This window comes from Phasianus colchicus, chromosome 25 (genome assembly GCF_987193195.1).
Source record: "Phasianus colchicus chromosome 25, bPhaCol1.hap1.1, whole genome shotgun sequence".
In the NCBI taxonomy this organism is placed as follows: domain Eukaryota; kingdom Metazoa; phylum Chordata; class Aves; order Galliformes; family Phasianidae; genus Phasianus; species Phasianus colchicus.
Genome location: NC_143460.1, coordinates 1,402,029 through 1,417,194, shown reverse-complemented (window position 1 = coordinate 1,417,194; position 15,166 = coordinate 1,402,029). Strand labels below are relative to the sequence as shown.

The 15,166-nt window shown below is 48.3% G+C and overlaps 1 long non-coding RNA gene across 1 annotated transcript in view; it reads left to right on the top strand.

Moving 5' to 3' along the window:
- Window positions 1–6,238, top strand: part of LOC149915031 (uncharacterized) — a 30,838-nt gene extending 24,600 nt beyond the window's left edge. Inside the window, exon 4 of the long non-coding RNA XR_016459926.1 lies at window positions 4,070–6,238. This is a non-coding gene — a long non-coding RNA (uncharacterized LOC149915031). The remainder of the gene's footprint in view (window positions 1–4,069) is intronic.
- Window positions 6,239–15,166: the final 8,928 nt, after the last annotated feature.

The following is a 15,166-nucleotide window of genomic DNA, read 5'->3' as shown; positions in this document are numbered from 1 at the left end:
AAGTAAAATATATTCAGTAAGGATTGAACTTCTTTGGTGACAGGAAACAAAGTGAAACTGTCTGGACAGGCAAGTATGCAGCTGCTGAGGTGGTGTTGGCACTGATGTCTCTATAGGCACAGCTGAAGTGATTTTAAGTACAGGAGAAACAATAGAAATATTGAAATGAGAGGTTCAGAGCAGCTTGTGACGTGGCTGACTCTTAGCTGACTGTGAAAATGGACAGCTAAACACAGCCTCCTGTCTGTGCACGTCCTTTGGATTCCCAGTGTCATTCAGGAATTGAAGATGAGCACACCAGTACTCATGCACTGTACAGGATCTCAGACAAATGCAGAAGGAACGCTGTGTCCAAGATCCCCTTGCCTCTTGCACTGCTGCACCCCTTACGTGAAAAACAGAAGAGCAGAAACAAGAGGAATCACTACTGTGCCTGTTCTGGAGCCAAGAGGAAGGGCAGTGAAAGGAAGATCAGAACAGCAGGTATCTTCACTCTGCACCCTTCTGTCCCCCACTGGGACTGCTGGAGAAAGTGGTTGAGCTTTGTGGTTACAGCTTGGCTTAGTGTAGAAATCCTTCTCTACAGTTGAACAACCAAATTCATGCATGAGTGATTAAATCGTCCATCTCAACAGAATTTGGCCAGTTCAGAAGACACAGAGGCATCAGACAGAATCCAAGGACCTCCCCTTGAAACTGCTGTGCCTTTCTCTGCCCTTCAAGACAGTGACAATAAAGAAGCAAAGCGGCAGTAAATTCCTCTGCCTTCCCACTGCCAGCAGATGTGCTCACAGCAGTCTCCCCTGGGCCAGTGCCTACCTGCTTTGCTCCATCAGAGCAGTGAGAAAGACTGTTCTGACACCCCGGCTGCAAATAATTTCCAATTATATGAATAAGCAGCTTATTAACAATACATTCCAGCTAATCATTTTGTGCTAAGATATCTTCACGTTGTCTTTTCCCCAAATCCCTCTCTCATCAGGCACTTGATGCTGAATAACAAGAAGGAGGAACGCAGTGGTTCTCTTATGAACAAATCCCAAGAGTCTGCAATTACTTCAGTTTCTGCAACTGGTTGCCAACAAACTGAGCGGAGAACTGTGCTGTAGTGCTGCAGGAAAGGTGGAGGCATCACATCTGTGTTTGCTGTGCCTGGTGCAGGCTGAGTCCTGGAGCAGAGGAGCTCTCTGGAGCAGGACAGGTCAGGAAGAAGTGTCTGTGTCAGACTCAGTGGATTCCAGGAACAGCTGGGAAGTAATGAAGTTGGTCCCCTTGCTGTATCTCTGTCAGAGGATCAATGTGGATTTTAATTATCACATTACAGTCAATGAGATGAATGCAATCCCTGGAGGTCACTTAGCCTACCCCAGTGACACACGCAGTAGGATCAACTCCTCCTGTGTCATTTCTGGAGATCAGTTTAACTAGTTAAGGTTGCAGCATTCTTCTGGTGACTTATTGCAGTGCTGTACCATCCTGATTTGAAAGCTTTTCTTAAAGCTCCCTGCTATTTGAGTGCCTCTCTCCCTTTTGTATCTGCAGAGAACACAGGGAACAGATGATTCCCTTTCTTTTGCTCTGTGTGCAAGGACTCCTGCCTTGCCTCCCCTCAGTCTGTCACTCTGCACTAACCATCCCCAATCCCTTTAATTTTCACTCCTGAGTTGTGTTTCCGACAGCTTGGATCGTTTTTGTTCTCTGAACTCTCCCATCAATCCGCCTCTTCTCTGCCAATCCGCCTGGCATCCCTGGGGCCCCCTGAAGTTCCTCCAGAGCTTTTGCATCCAATCAAGAACGCAGCCTTGTACTTGTTGCCTTCCGCACAAACTCTGCCTTCCTGCTCTCTTGCTCCCGTTGCGACGAGACCCACGGCAGCCCCGAAGATGCAGCAGTGGCGGAGGGGCCGCTAGAGGGCAGAGGGCGATTAGGAATGGGGCACGGGGCTCCGGGCACTGCCCCCAGCCGAGCTATCGGCCCGCACCCGGTCTGTGCTGCCGGGAGCGGAATGGAAATGAACCGCACCGCTCAGCGAGAGCTCTGTGCCGGGCTGGCACAACGCTGGCGGTGGGCAGGTGCCTGCGCACAAAGAGAGAATGGGGAGTCACAGAACTCTGAAATCGCAGTTAGAAGAGGCTCACAAGGATCAAAGAGATCACAAGAAGATAGCCAGCGAGTTTCCTCTTCCTAAAAGTGTAAGCAGGCTACAGTCCCAGGGCCATTTCTGTGAGACCTGCCAGGCTCTTTCTGGGGACACGACGCCAGCAGGGAAACACAAACACATCCTTGATCCTTGTCCGAGCCTGATGCTCTGCAGGGATGCAAGGCAGCAGGGAGTGATGCTGAATAATTCTGGGAAAAGAGGCTGCTGGGATAAGGGAGAAGATAGGCTGATGGGGGGTGACCCAGGGAAACAGAAGCCACAGCGATAGCCAGAGCCTGGCTGGGGAGGAACCAGGCAGAGCCAGGATGGCTGTGTGTGCTGGGGCTGCAGGGTGCAGGACGGGCGTTCTGTGTGCAGGACGTGGGCTCGGTGCAGCTCTGAAGGAGAAGAGGCCCCACAGCAGCAGCTTAGCGAGAGGCCTGGTGTTTGGTCTGTTCCACATCAATGGGGCGTCCAGCTGTGGCTGAGGATGAAAGCAAGCGAGAGAGAGAGGATTAAAGGCTCCCAGGGTCTCCTCTAACCCGCCTAAGACTCACTGAGAGGGCAGTGTGCGGCTTCAGGAAGGCTTCTTCATATGGAAAATATTATGTGAGGGAGAGAAAGCGAGGGGGAAGGGAAGAGGGAGAGTTCTGTCCAGAGCTCTGGGGGGGAGCAGATCACAAAAACACTTTGGAGCCTCCGACCCAGCCCAAGGAGAAAGCAGAGCTCCACTGTAACCTCAGAGTGCAGTGGGGCATGGGTAGTGGGTTTAGAAGACCTTTGGGCAGGAGGTAAGTCCAAATGTGCAGAGAGAGAGAGAAAAAGGAAAGGATGAAAGAAGAGGAGAAGGGAAGAAGGGATACAGAGAAATTGGGGAGGAAAGAGAAGGCTGGCAAAAGGGAGGAGAAAGGAGAGACATGCGGGGGGAGGTGGTGAAAAGTGGATGAGGGACATGGAGGAGGGAGGTGGTGAAAGGCCGGCTGTCTGCTCCGCTGTGTTGTTAACCAGGTCGCCAGGTGGAAGCCCCCGCACTCCTGGTCCTTTTCCTTCCCCCACCAAACTTCTCCCAGGAATGCCTGTGATGGGGAACAAATTGCTAACAGAAGTGAGACATTTTGCACCAAACGCAAGCAAGTTTCCAGTGAAAGGTTTCCTGTCAGCGGGTTGGGAGTGGAGGGTGTGGAGCCTTTCTGCCTGCTCTGGCAGAGTAATCCTACAAGTTAACACGAAGCACTGGTTACAGTGCAGGATAAAGGACCTGAGGCTGGGCTTTCCTGCCTTCTGTTTTGGCTGCTGCCATTTGGCTGCTTTTATCCTCTGTTATTTTCTGCTTCGCCCCTGTGTGGCATTTGAGGCCTCATTAGCTGCTCCTCTACTCCCCCCAACCACCCCCCACCGGTGAGATCTCCCGAGAATTCACAGGCTTCCACTCCACTTTCCTCCTTGATTTATACTGTTGAACTGAATGACCTTCGCTGACCTCATTTTCATGACAGTGTGAGCACACACATCAGCACCCGTGAATGGCAGCGATCCTCCCTCTTTTGCAGTCCTGCCCTCTGAGCTGCAAGGACACTGGTGCTCCAGGTCGCACATGGGGTGGGTTTGGTGTGTGCTGTGTGCTGCACAGGCACGGTGCCCACTGCCTGAATCTGCAGTGCTGTCTTGCATGCTAAAGCCCAGAAACATGGAAGGTGCTTGCTGCAAAATGCTGCTCTACCTATCTTTGCTTATATGGACAATGTTTAGCTGAACTGGTGTGCATGCAAAAGCAGTATGTAGAAAAATACTCCCGTGTATTTTCACTCTCTGTACAGACAACCAGAAGTTTTCCCTCTTCCATTATCTACATGTCAAGGGAGCCCTCAGATATATATGGCATCTCCCTGTGAGAAATGCACACCAATCATGTCTCTCCTTTTTATCTAGGTTGCTGTGTTCTTGGTCATCGCTGCAGTAGCTGAAAAATTGCTAGATGGGCCAGACAACCCAAAACTCACAGCTGAGAGACGTGCATTAACAGCCTGTTCTGGATAAGCTTGCAAGGTGGGGGGACTTCTGTTAGTACCAATTTGTGGTGCCTTGTGACTTTTGCTTGAAGAAGTGGATTTTAACTGCAGGGAGAAGAAATCACTTCTCCCTAGGAGATACACCTGAGTCTCTGCTACTGGTTTTCAGGAAGTTTGCCTCAAGTTCCTGAAGGTAAAAAGAGCAGCTGAGGACTGCTGCTGGGTTTTGGAACAGCACTTCAGCTCCAGGCCAGTTTGCCATAACTGAGCTGTACACCACCTAGCTTCCATTCCCGCATCCCAAAGCTGATTGTCTTCCACCCTCTTTCTAAATAGTTGCCCCTTCCCTAGCCCAGCGGTACATAAATCCCTTTGTCCCTTAGCCTGGAAATCTGCCTTCCTGTCCCTCCCTTCCCTGCCTTCCTGGGAAGTCAGCGTGGATATGGTGCTGCTGGCTTGCCTGTCTGAGCTGCTTAGTTAAGAATAATAAACAAACTCCTAAATGGAAGGATATTCTTTAAACCTGCCTTGTGCTGCCTGCCAGGGAATGCAGGCAGCGAAGCCCACCTCCTGTCCCCCCTCCAGCCCTAGCTCCAGGCTCTCCTGAAACCTGATCTCCTTTGCTTTGGAGCTGCACCATGGCCTCTGTGTGCACCTTCCCCCCTGACCCTGTCTGGATTCTCCTCTCCTTTTCCTGACACACACCCAACAAGCACATGCTCCTTGCTCAGACACACACATAACTGAAGTGCACACAGCAAAGGTGCACGGTGCCCAGCACAGATGGGCGTGGGGTTGATTTGCACACTAGTCCACACATCCATTCAAATAGGTTTGCAAAAACACTATTAAAAGTGATGCAAACACTCACTATGCCTACAACTAGAGGCTGTACATTGCCTTGGGAAACCCACCTAGGCATTGAACGCAGAGGCAGGAGGACACTGGAAAGTGCACAGACATGTGCAAGCAGTGCCCCCACAGCTCCACATGTGAAAAGCAGCGTGACACCAGGTGTGCAATGACATGGCAGCCTCAAATCACAACCAAAAACATTGCAAAGCAAGTCCTATAACAGGCATGCTGATAAAACAGGCCAGCATGTGCCCTGATTTCTTCACACTCTCTTTGTACGGTGGTGTCTGTCTATTATTTTTCCCGCTTATCTTTCCTACATGTGCACTCTGCCTTCACTCATATGCATCCCAGCTTTCCTATAGACTGCATTCTCCCATTTCCTGGATGTTTTGCTCTTACAAGGACATGCCATCACTACCACACTCTTTCCATATACCTTTCTATATGCCTTGTCCAGTGGGTTTATACACCTCTGTCCTTGCACACCTTTGAAATGCAAACCTTCCTGTACATATCTGCTTTGCTTTGATACCCTCCCTTCTCCAACACAGGTGTCTTTCCCCATCTCATATTACTCATGTGCCTTGTTTAGGCAGACAAGCATCTTCTGCTGCTTGCTCTCCCACACAGCTTTCCAGCTTTCCTTTGCTGTGGCCCATTTTCCTCATGCCAGCATTCACAGCTAGCAGGAAGAGGATGTCAGTTAGAGGCTAAGCAGTCCCTGGGACCCTCTGGCCCTGCCACACTTTTCAATCCACTTCTAATTTTTCTCCTTCTCTTTTCAGAATTTATTGTTTTCAGCTCTCCTCCTCCTCAGTGCCTGCTAAAGGGAACTCGACTCCTCGCCTCTTCTTGTTGTTTTCATCTTGAGAGAAAAGGAAAAACCCATTTTGCTCTTTCCCCAGCTCCAATTCCCCTTCCACCCCCACACCCCCCAACCCCCCTTCCCAGCCCCGAAACCTTTTCCTGATAGTGTTGCTGTAACTGTTCAATTAAACGAGCAATTACAAAATCAATCAAACCAAAACGTGTGCTGTGCACTGGGGGGGACCGACTGCAGAGTGGGGACGTCGCCTGAGCCTGTCCCAGCCTGAAGGCAGCTCAGCTCACAGCTCAGCTGAAATTGTCTCGTTTGATGGTGAGACGTTGCTCTGAGGACATGCACGGTGCTTCTGTGGAGCTGTGCTCTGCTGTGTAAAGCCAGCACCACTGGCTTCACACCACCTGCAAATTTTTCCCCATGGTAGGAAAAATTCTAGCAAAGCTCTTGCTGCTCACCATGGCCTTTGGTTTCAATTGGCCTGTAAGAGGTGTGCCAGTTGAAGGTGGGCTAAGTTCAGGTGGGAATGGCTTCTGCAGCAGTAGGAAGGAGGAAAAGTGATGTGGAGAAAATGGTAAATCCAAGGACAGGTCCTGGGCAATTTCATCTGGTTTTGCCTGGTGGCTCCCTGTCTTCTTTTGTGCTTACACTGCTGCTCCTGCTACACATCACACATCAAATCTGTGTGTGCCAAGGCTTTTTGCCTGTTTTCTCACCAGGTGACACTCACACTGTCTTCCTCTCCACTATCTGCATCTCCTCAGAACAACATCTGTGATTTTCACTGCAGGAATTCCCTCTGGACACCTGTGGCACTCTGGGTGCTGTCATCAGCAAGCAACCAGACTTTGCCTGACACAGAGTCACAAATTGTTCCAAAATGAGCACGAACAAGAGAAGATGAATTGGAGAACAGGTTGGGTTAAGGGGAAAATGTGCAAAGCAGATGAGTTTTGGTTCATATGTGGATGGAATTGTGGCAGCTTTCCAGTGGCATGAGGAAGCCAGCTTTAGCATTCAGTACTTAGGTGGAGATCCTGCTCCTGCTCATGGGTTCACCATAGGCACTCCATCACCATCTCACCCTTTATCAGCTGAGGCAAATTTTCAGAGAATTTGGGACCAGAGCTTGGTGGAAAGGACTGGGAAGGATTTATTTTCTTATGAGCAATGAGCACGAAAGGAAAGCCCTCTTGAAAAAGCCCTTTGTCTTCAGATAGTCCATTTGAGCTGTCAGGAGGACATCTCCATCTTGCTGGTGGCTCGTGGTCCTGCTCTTAGAGGAAGACCTCCCTCCAGATTGAAGGGAGGTAGGACTGGAGCTATTTAATGAGGCATTCTTATCCCAGACTTGACCTTGATTTTGCACAGTCAGAAGAGCAGCATCACAAAGACTTATCATTCCTTTAAGAGCAGAAATTTGGCGAGTTTCCTAGGGCAGGAGTCCAGTTTGGCTTAATTTTCAGTGAGTAATACTTAAAGCTTGGTGACCCTGCAGGTCCTATGGAAACACAGGGCTGTGTTGACACATTTCCTAATGCAGTCTACTCCACCAGGTGATACATCAGTCTTAAAATTTGCAAGGATGCTGCAGTAAGGTTCCCCACACTCATTCTTTTTAGTTGGATCACACCATGATATTCTGGAATTTCATATATATTAAAATATGGAAGATAAGTACCAATACACAACTGCTACTTTACCCCATTCCAAAGTTCCCTCTGCCTGTTTCAGTATTCAGTGCTGTTGCAAGACTCATCTGTATCACCAACCATGTGGAAATGACAGGTTGAAGAGGGCTGGAACGGAGAATGAATTGGCAGAGGGAGCCGTGGAGGTGGGCTGACTTTCTCTTGCCACCTATCTTGCTGGCTCTATGTTATGACTGTATTGGTACCACTTGGGGTGTATGTACTGGGTATGCCAAGGATGCCTAGAGTCTGTGGCCCTGGTGTTTGTGTAAATCTTATTAAATAATTAATAACATGCAGCCGCCAGGCTTCCCCCCCTCCAAATCTCTGTATAAAGCACTTCCCCCTACATTTTTCTTAGCATTGTTGCTGTCTTCTGGTCTGTGTCAGAGTTGCAGTGCAGCAATGAAATCATGACCACAGAAGACCCCAGATGCAGCTTGGAGAGCTGGAATTTCCACAAAAGTAGGAAATGCTGAAATTCTCAATAAACAAACAAAAAAATGAAAAGGAAAATTCTGCTTTTGATATTTCCATCTCAAAAGATGAAGAAAAGATTAGCGCCCTATGGCTCAGGCTCTGAGCTTCCCAGCTCCAAAACCCTGGCAAAGGCTGGATGTGCAGTGTTCATCACACAGCCTGCTCACCCATCACTGCAATCCTGCGCCCTCAGGCTCCTGCCAGCAAGAAACCAGGTAGATTCCTTTTGGTCTGAAGTTCTTTGGTTCAAGTCAATGAAATCATCCTGTTTTGCCCAAGTGAAAGTGGCTGCTCCCTACGGGAAATTCCCACCCAGCCAGGCGGGCACCCAGAAGGTTGTGTCTTGGTCTCCTAGAGGACAATCCCCGCTGATTCTGGCTGTAGATTCAAGTTGGCTCTGCCCTTCTCTGGGCTCACGCTGGGTGCCTGCAGTCATATGTATGAAAGAGCCTGCCCTGTGTCCCCAGCAGGACTGCTGGCCAAGCTGCACGTGGGCAGCAGCAGGTTGCACATTGCTGGTGGGAGCGAGGGAACCCAGCTGGCTCCTGGGAGGACAAACCCCTGTGGGAAATAAAGGCTTCTGCAGCTCCCGTTTGTGGTGATGTTTGCTGGTGGGTTAACGGACCTGAACATGCAGTGGGGAAACTGCAAGGAACCATCTCCCGTCTCTAAGGACTCGCTCCAGGCTTGCAGCAAGAGGACAAACAGGGAAATTCAGCCCCTGCTCAGGGGAGCGCACTGCCTGCTCCGACAGAAGCAGCTCCCAGGCCGACTTCTCTCACCCTGCGCAGGTGCTCCTGAGCAGATGCTGCTGCAGCGTGGTGCTGGGCTGTGGTTTGGGGTGGCACATCGTGCTCATGCCAGGCGGTGGCACCGTGCAGAAGCCTTTGGTCCAGTCCAGCTGCCTGTTTGCCATCTATATTTGGTAAAAAAATGCTTGGGAGTTGTTTGTTTGTGGCTCCTTGGAAACCCCCCTTAAGAAATGGCTTCTTTTGTTTGGTTACTTGGGAAAAAAGTATTTTCCCCTCCTCCTTTCACTATTTTGAAACACTGAAAAAGCAAAGCTTTAAAGAGCCCGGAATATCAAGGGCAGTCTGACAGCAGCAGCCTGCGGCTCCCGCGTGGCTCACAGCTCGCCTCGGTCCTCCTCTCTTGCAGCACTTCTGCTCCACCTTCGTGTAAATTCTGACAATGAAAACACGTCTAAATGTCCTCAAAGTTTCTCTTCCCATTGAAAAAGGGGATTTATTCTCTCTCTCTCTTTTTCTTTTTAATCAGAATTAATGTGATTCTAATGTGTTCCTTTTGATCTTCAGGGGATTTTTTTTTATACTGATGATCCCTAATTTTGAAATGATTTTTTTTTTTTTAATTGTTTTAAAAAGCTGCAGTGAAGGGGGAAAAGAAAAAAAAAAACCATCCTACGTCTTTGGCACATCTTTAACCTTTAAGTACCTCTGGAAAAAAAATATTTAAAATATATGATACATTTTTAAACAGGGTGCTTTTGACAGGTCAGTTTCAAACCTCTCTCTCTTTTCTTGTGCTGTGTTGGAATAAGACAATTTTGCGGCTTGGATTTTTTTGACAGTTAAATTGCAATGTAGGCAGAGGGTGGAATAGGGATCCTGTCTCTTTAACTCTCTAACTAGACAAAGACTTTTCCCCTTTGAGAGCTGAGCCCGGGATCAGAACTGTCAGATGATCTCGTAGCACTTGGGAGAGTTTGCAAAGTCATAATTATATCTTTTAACCTGTCTTGCTCTTTGCAAAAGAAAGGTCCTATTATATTGAAATGAGATTATTAGCCATCAAATACTTTCTTTCTTGGGATTCTTCTTCTTTAAAAAAAATTCAAATACCTTAACTACTTTGCAATTGAATTTTTATAAGATTTACTTTTCACTAAATAAATGTTCTGTAGCAGCTATTTTTTTTTAAGTATTTTTAAAAGGGTGTTTTCAATATGCAGATGCAAAAAAAAAAAAAAAAATCAGACTCAGTGTCTGAAATGTCACCTGTGTAATTAAAGGAAGGTAAAGTTTCAGAGCTTGGTGCAGTTTTATTCCCTGGCTTAGTTGGTGAGCCGTGCTGTTCGAAAACCCTTCTGCTGATTTCACTGCCAAAAATATTTCTTCCCGAAACCCAACAATTTTCAACCTTCCATTTTCTTTTTTTTCCTCTTGTGTGTCTCTTCTTCTTCCTCAAAGTAGGGGAAAAAAAAAAAAAAAAAAAAGACCCCAAATAAGTTGAGAGGTTTTGTGAACAAAAAAATCCACGCCACGAAAATCACTGCACTGCTTTGTTCGTGTGTGCTTCACCAAAGGCAACAACTGCATCAAAGCAGTGGGTAACACCAGAGAGGTCAGTACCACGGGACCTCATTGAAGAAAGAGCCTCTCAAACCGGTTTGAGAACCAATCAGCACAATAATTCCTTACACCCCAATTTGAAAGTGGGGATTGGTTCCGTGTTGCACAAACCGTAAACACTTAGCGTGTGTTTGAGTATCTAGCTGTGCAGGGCTTGAAATGAATATAAAGGAGCTACATGAATGATCTGGGCCTGATCTGCAGAGCTCTGAAGTCAGGGGAGGATCCTTCCAGCTGCTGCAGCACCTTTGCATGGCACAGCCCTTTGTTGGCAGCAGCTGGGCATTGTGAGCCGGAGATGAGAGCGCTGTCATTCGGGTCGTGTCAGCCCTTCCATCATCAGCCCTCTTTCAGAGGAGGGTTAACTCCTGGCCATAACAATTCATTCTGAGATTAAATTCAGCGTGTTGCAGTCTAACAAAAGGATTATTCTCTGCACGGACAGAACTCCCCATTAAACTCAGAATGCCAAGAGGTCGCAACTGGTTTACATTATTAAGGGTTTTGATGCATTGGAATTTTTACAAATGCTCTGTGGGTACACAGCACCAGTCCTGCAGCACCCTCACCCGCGTCACACTCACTTCACAGTGTGACCAGTTGAAGACAGCGGGGACTGTTGCCACAAACAGAGTTATTTGTAGGTGCTCATGTTTGCCAGCACCACAGTCTGCTATTCGTTCTGTGCAGACCTGCAGGAACATCCTCAGTTGCGTGCTGTCAGAATGCCTGTGCCTTTTCTACTGACTGTACGCCTCGGTTTCTTATTCCAGAAACTAAGAATAAAGGCCAGGCCATTATTTAATACACATTTCCTCAACCTTCCAGAAAAGATGTCTCGGTCATAATGAAAACCAGAAGACTGACAGATCAAAAGAACCTCCCTGATGTTAAATAAGGCCCCAATTCTAAGTAAGACCCATCTGGGGAAACTTTCTTCGTGAAGAACCCCAGGACAGGAAAATAAGGAAATTCATTGAGCTGCTCTTTATATAAACCTAAGCACCTGCTGAATGTTAAGCACGTGTTTTCTATATCTCTAGAACTCCCCCATGCTCCTGTTGCTTTGGTATTGAAACACCTCCTTCTCCTCTCCTACGTGTTTTTACTTCTTGCAGCACTATCACAAACTAAAGATGTCTTTTCCCTCCATTTGCAGGACGGACCCAGTGCCTTCAAGAAAACTACCCAGGTCCATACCTGCAGGATCCCCTGTCCATCCAGCTTTCAGTTCCCACATTCACTCTCAATGTGAGCTACCTCTAAATTCAAGGTAGGAGCAAATGTCTGGTGTCTGCTGCGTTTGTGTCCTTGTGTTTCATTTCATCAGTACAAGTTGGGGGATGAGCTGCTGGAGAGGAGCTCAGTGGAGAAGGACCTGGGTGTTCTGGAGAGCAGCAGGTGGCCATGAGCCAGCAGCGTGCCCTTGTGGCCAAGAAGGCCAATGGGATCCTGGGGCATTCAAAAGAGCACAGCCAGCAGGCTGAGGGAAGTGATCCTCCCCCTCTGCTCTGCCCTGGTGAGGCCACATTTAGACTGCTGTGTCCAGTCCTGGGTTCACCAGTTCAAAGAAGACAGGGATCTCCTGGAAGGAGCACAGTGGAGGCCACAAAGGGCACAGAGCATCTCCGTATGAGAAGGGCTGAGTAACCTGTGTCTGTTCAGCCTGGAGAAAGCTAGGGGGGATATGATAAATGTTTATAAAATCTAAAGGGAGGTGGGGGGTAAATGGATGAAGCCAGGCTCTTCTTGGTGTTGTGTAGTGATAGGACAAGGAGTAATGGCCTAAAACTTGAACCCAGGAAGTTTTGTACTAACAGGTGGGAGAACTGTGATGGAGCACTGGAACAGGCTGCCCAGGGTGTGGAATCTCCTTCTATATATTCAAGACCCGTCTGGACATCTACCTGTGCAGTCTGCTTTAGCAGAGGGGGTGGACTTGGTGATCTCTTGAGATCCCTTCCAACCCTTGTGATTCTGTGATTCTGTGAGTCAGGAGTGGCAGGTTTCCATAGAACTCCCCTGTAAGCTACCTTTAATTGTCCATGGGAGCTGGGGAGCCAGGCAGGTATTGCCAGAGCCAGTTCAACCTGTGTAAATTGGCAGTGTCCCCCAGACTCACTGGAGCAGCTCCAGTTTACACCACTGAGGATCTGACTTGGAATTTCATAAATATCTCTTCTTTTTCTTGGCAGTGAAATAATCTACAGAGTAGTTCCAAAAAATTAGAAGAAGTTGTTGGCAGATGTGTCTATTAGTTTGAGCTCAAGACTTTTTGGCTTTTCCGAGATCTGAGCTCAGTCATTGGGTAGCATGGAGGCTTCCTTATTGTCCACAGTAGCTTTGCCTTTGTGCAGTCAGCTGAGTCTCTCAAGGAAAGCACTTTGTTTCCCGTGGTGATCGCAGAGAGCCACAGGAGAGGCTCATAGGAGACACCCTGGAAATATATAATAAGAGGAATTCTGTTCAAAAACTCCGCACTGTCTCACTGACAAACAACTCTGTGAGTCCAGGCGAAGCCTTCTGCACTCACGTACTTTGGCTCCAACTTTTGACAGAGGTGCGTGGCCTCAGCAGTATCAGCAGTAGGTGATGTCTCACTGTGTGTTTTGTAACATGGAAAACGGTGCCTTTCTCAACAGCAGATTCCGATGGAAAACGCTCTCAGCCTTCTGAGTAAAATTCCTCCTCGGGGCAGGAGGTGTTCAGCCCTTGGAAGGCCTGCGAAGTCAGACCTGTCACTGCAATGGAAGGAGATTGGGGTTGGCGCCTCGGTGGGTGTGAGTGTAAACATCCAGCTGGGTGTGCCAACTAGAACGTGCCCTGGCTTTGTTATTCCTAGCGCCCAGCTCCACTTCGGCTTTCTCCTGAGTGATTATTGACGTGCTCGCAGTTCCGGGGGACGTGGAAATTGGTTTGTTTACACAGATTTGGCAACAGCAAGCTGTCAGCCCTGCGAGGCACCGGAGTATTTCCTTGAAATCAAGACTTGCAGCACAGCGACTTTGCAGAGCCTGTATTTCGGGCAGAAAAATGAGATCTCCATCGGCCTAACTCATCTCACCTGCAGTCCACGTGCTTCCTCCTGCTGATCCTCCCGGCGCTGTCGCCAGCCTGTGCTAAACTCACCGCGCCAGCACCAGTAGAGGCAAAAGGTTGTATAAATTCCTGTTCGGAGCTGAAAATGCCTTGATTTTTTAATTTGGTCCTGGGACTTGTTCAGGAAAAACGTCAAAGCCTTCTGCTCCGTTATTTGTGCCGAGCTAAAAATAATGCTGGGGGCCCCACCTTCAGTGAATGCGCTCCCTTGCAAACAGAGCACTATGCAAATTCCCATGTGCTCCTTCTTTCTAGATTTCTGGCAGCCAGAAACAAAAGTCATCAGAACCTATAGAAACTATCAGCCTTTGTGGTGTCCCATTCTGTGTAGGAATCAGTGGGTCTGTTAGAAACCAGCAAGTGGCACTCCAGCACACAGAGGACAGGGTTTATTCTCAGCTCTGTGTCCCCAGTCTCTCCGTAAGAGCTGCCAATGCAGTACCAACACTGTCCATGCCATAAAACCAGAGCTGCCCTGTCTTTTTCTTGCAATAGTTGTGCAAAGTCTGAGCGGGGAGTCTGGGCAGCACCTTGAGAGCTCAGCTGCCTGCTAACCGGGCAGACTTCCACACTGGCAGACCGGGTGATGCTCTTGCTCTCCAGATCCTTCATCTGTTGGCACACACATCCTTGGGAACTGCGGTGTGCTTTGGTCCAAGAAGTGTATTTGGAACGTGTTCTCCCCATCAGGTCTCTATGATGGCCTGGTAGAGATTTTCATGGGCTGTCCAGATAACACCAGAGACAACTGCAGACAGGATTTCTGTCAATGCCAACTTCCCAAGTTCTGATAGGTGAATAATTTCTCCCAAAGCAGCTCCACCTCTCCTTTATGGTGAGATGGGCCTATCACCCTCAGATACTCAGTGGTTTTCAGGTTGGATAAATGGCCATTTTTCCTGAACTTCTGCAGTCTGGTTTGTTATTACTATTATTTTTAAGAATTTAACAAAACCCCTGGAGATTTGAGCAAAAAATAGAATAAAAAAACAACAGTTATATCATAATTTCTGTTAAGGGCAGAGAAATGATTCCCCAGCTTGCCCTGCTCCTTCGCAACCCAGGAAGGTTTTATGGGCTGAAACAGGCTCTCAGGAGGTGCTTGATAGGAAAAGGGAGACCACAACCCCATACCACGTTTGGGGTGAGCCAACAGTGGCACAGCTGGGGACGGCTGAGTGCTGCCCATGGATGTGCTGGCTGACCCAGTGGGGCAGAGCTCTTACATCAGCGCCAGGATCCGACACCTGGCTCCTCTCTGTGGTGACCATTCCTGGCGACCGACTGCAGCTTGATTTCATATTTTGATTTTACAGGCCCTGCACAATAATCACCTCTTAATTCACCCTCCCTCCCCCCCTCCTCTCTTCTCTTTCTGCTGAAGAACAGCAGACGGGAGATTTCATGTGCCATAAATATTTAGATTGTGCCTGTGTGTTTATAACACTTGCCGAGAGTGTAACTGGAGCAGCTCACACTCAGCAGCAACACCTGATGCTAGGAAAGTTTTCCATCACCTCATATGGACCAAGAGGAGCAGAACACGCACAGGGGACCAGGAGCTGCGTTGTCCCCCTGCCACGTTGGTGAACAATAATAATAATAATATGAACGTGCCTTCGTGCCCCTTAGCAGCTGCTGCTCTAAAGGACGATGGAACAAAAGCTGTGGCTGTGATTGAATTGAACATTCGTGCA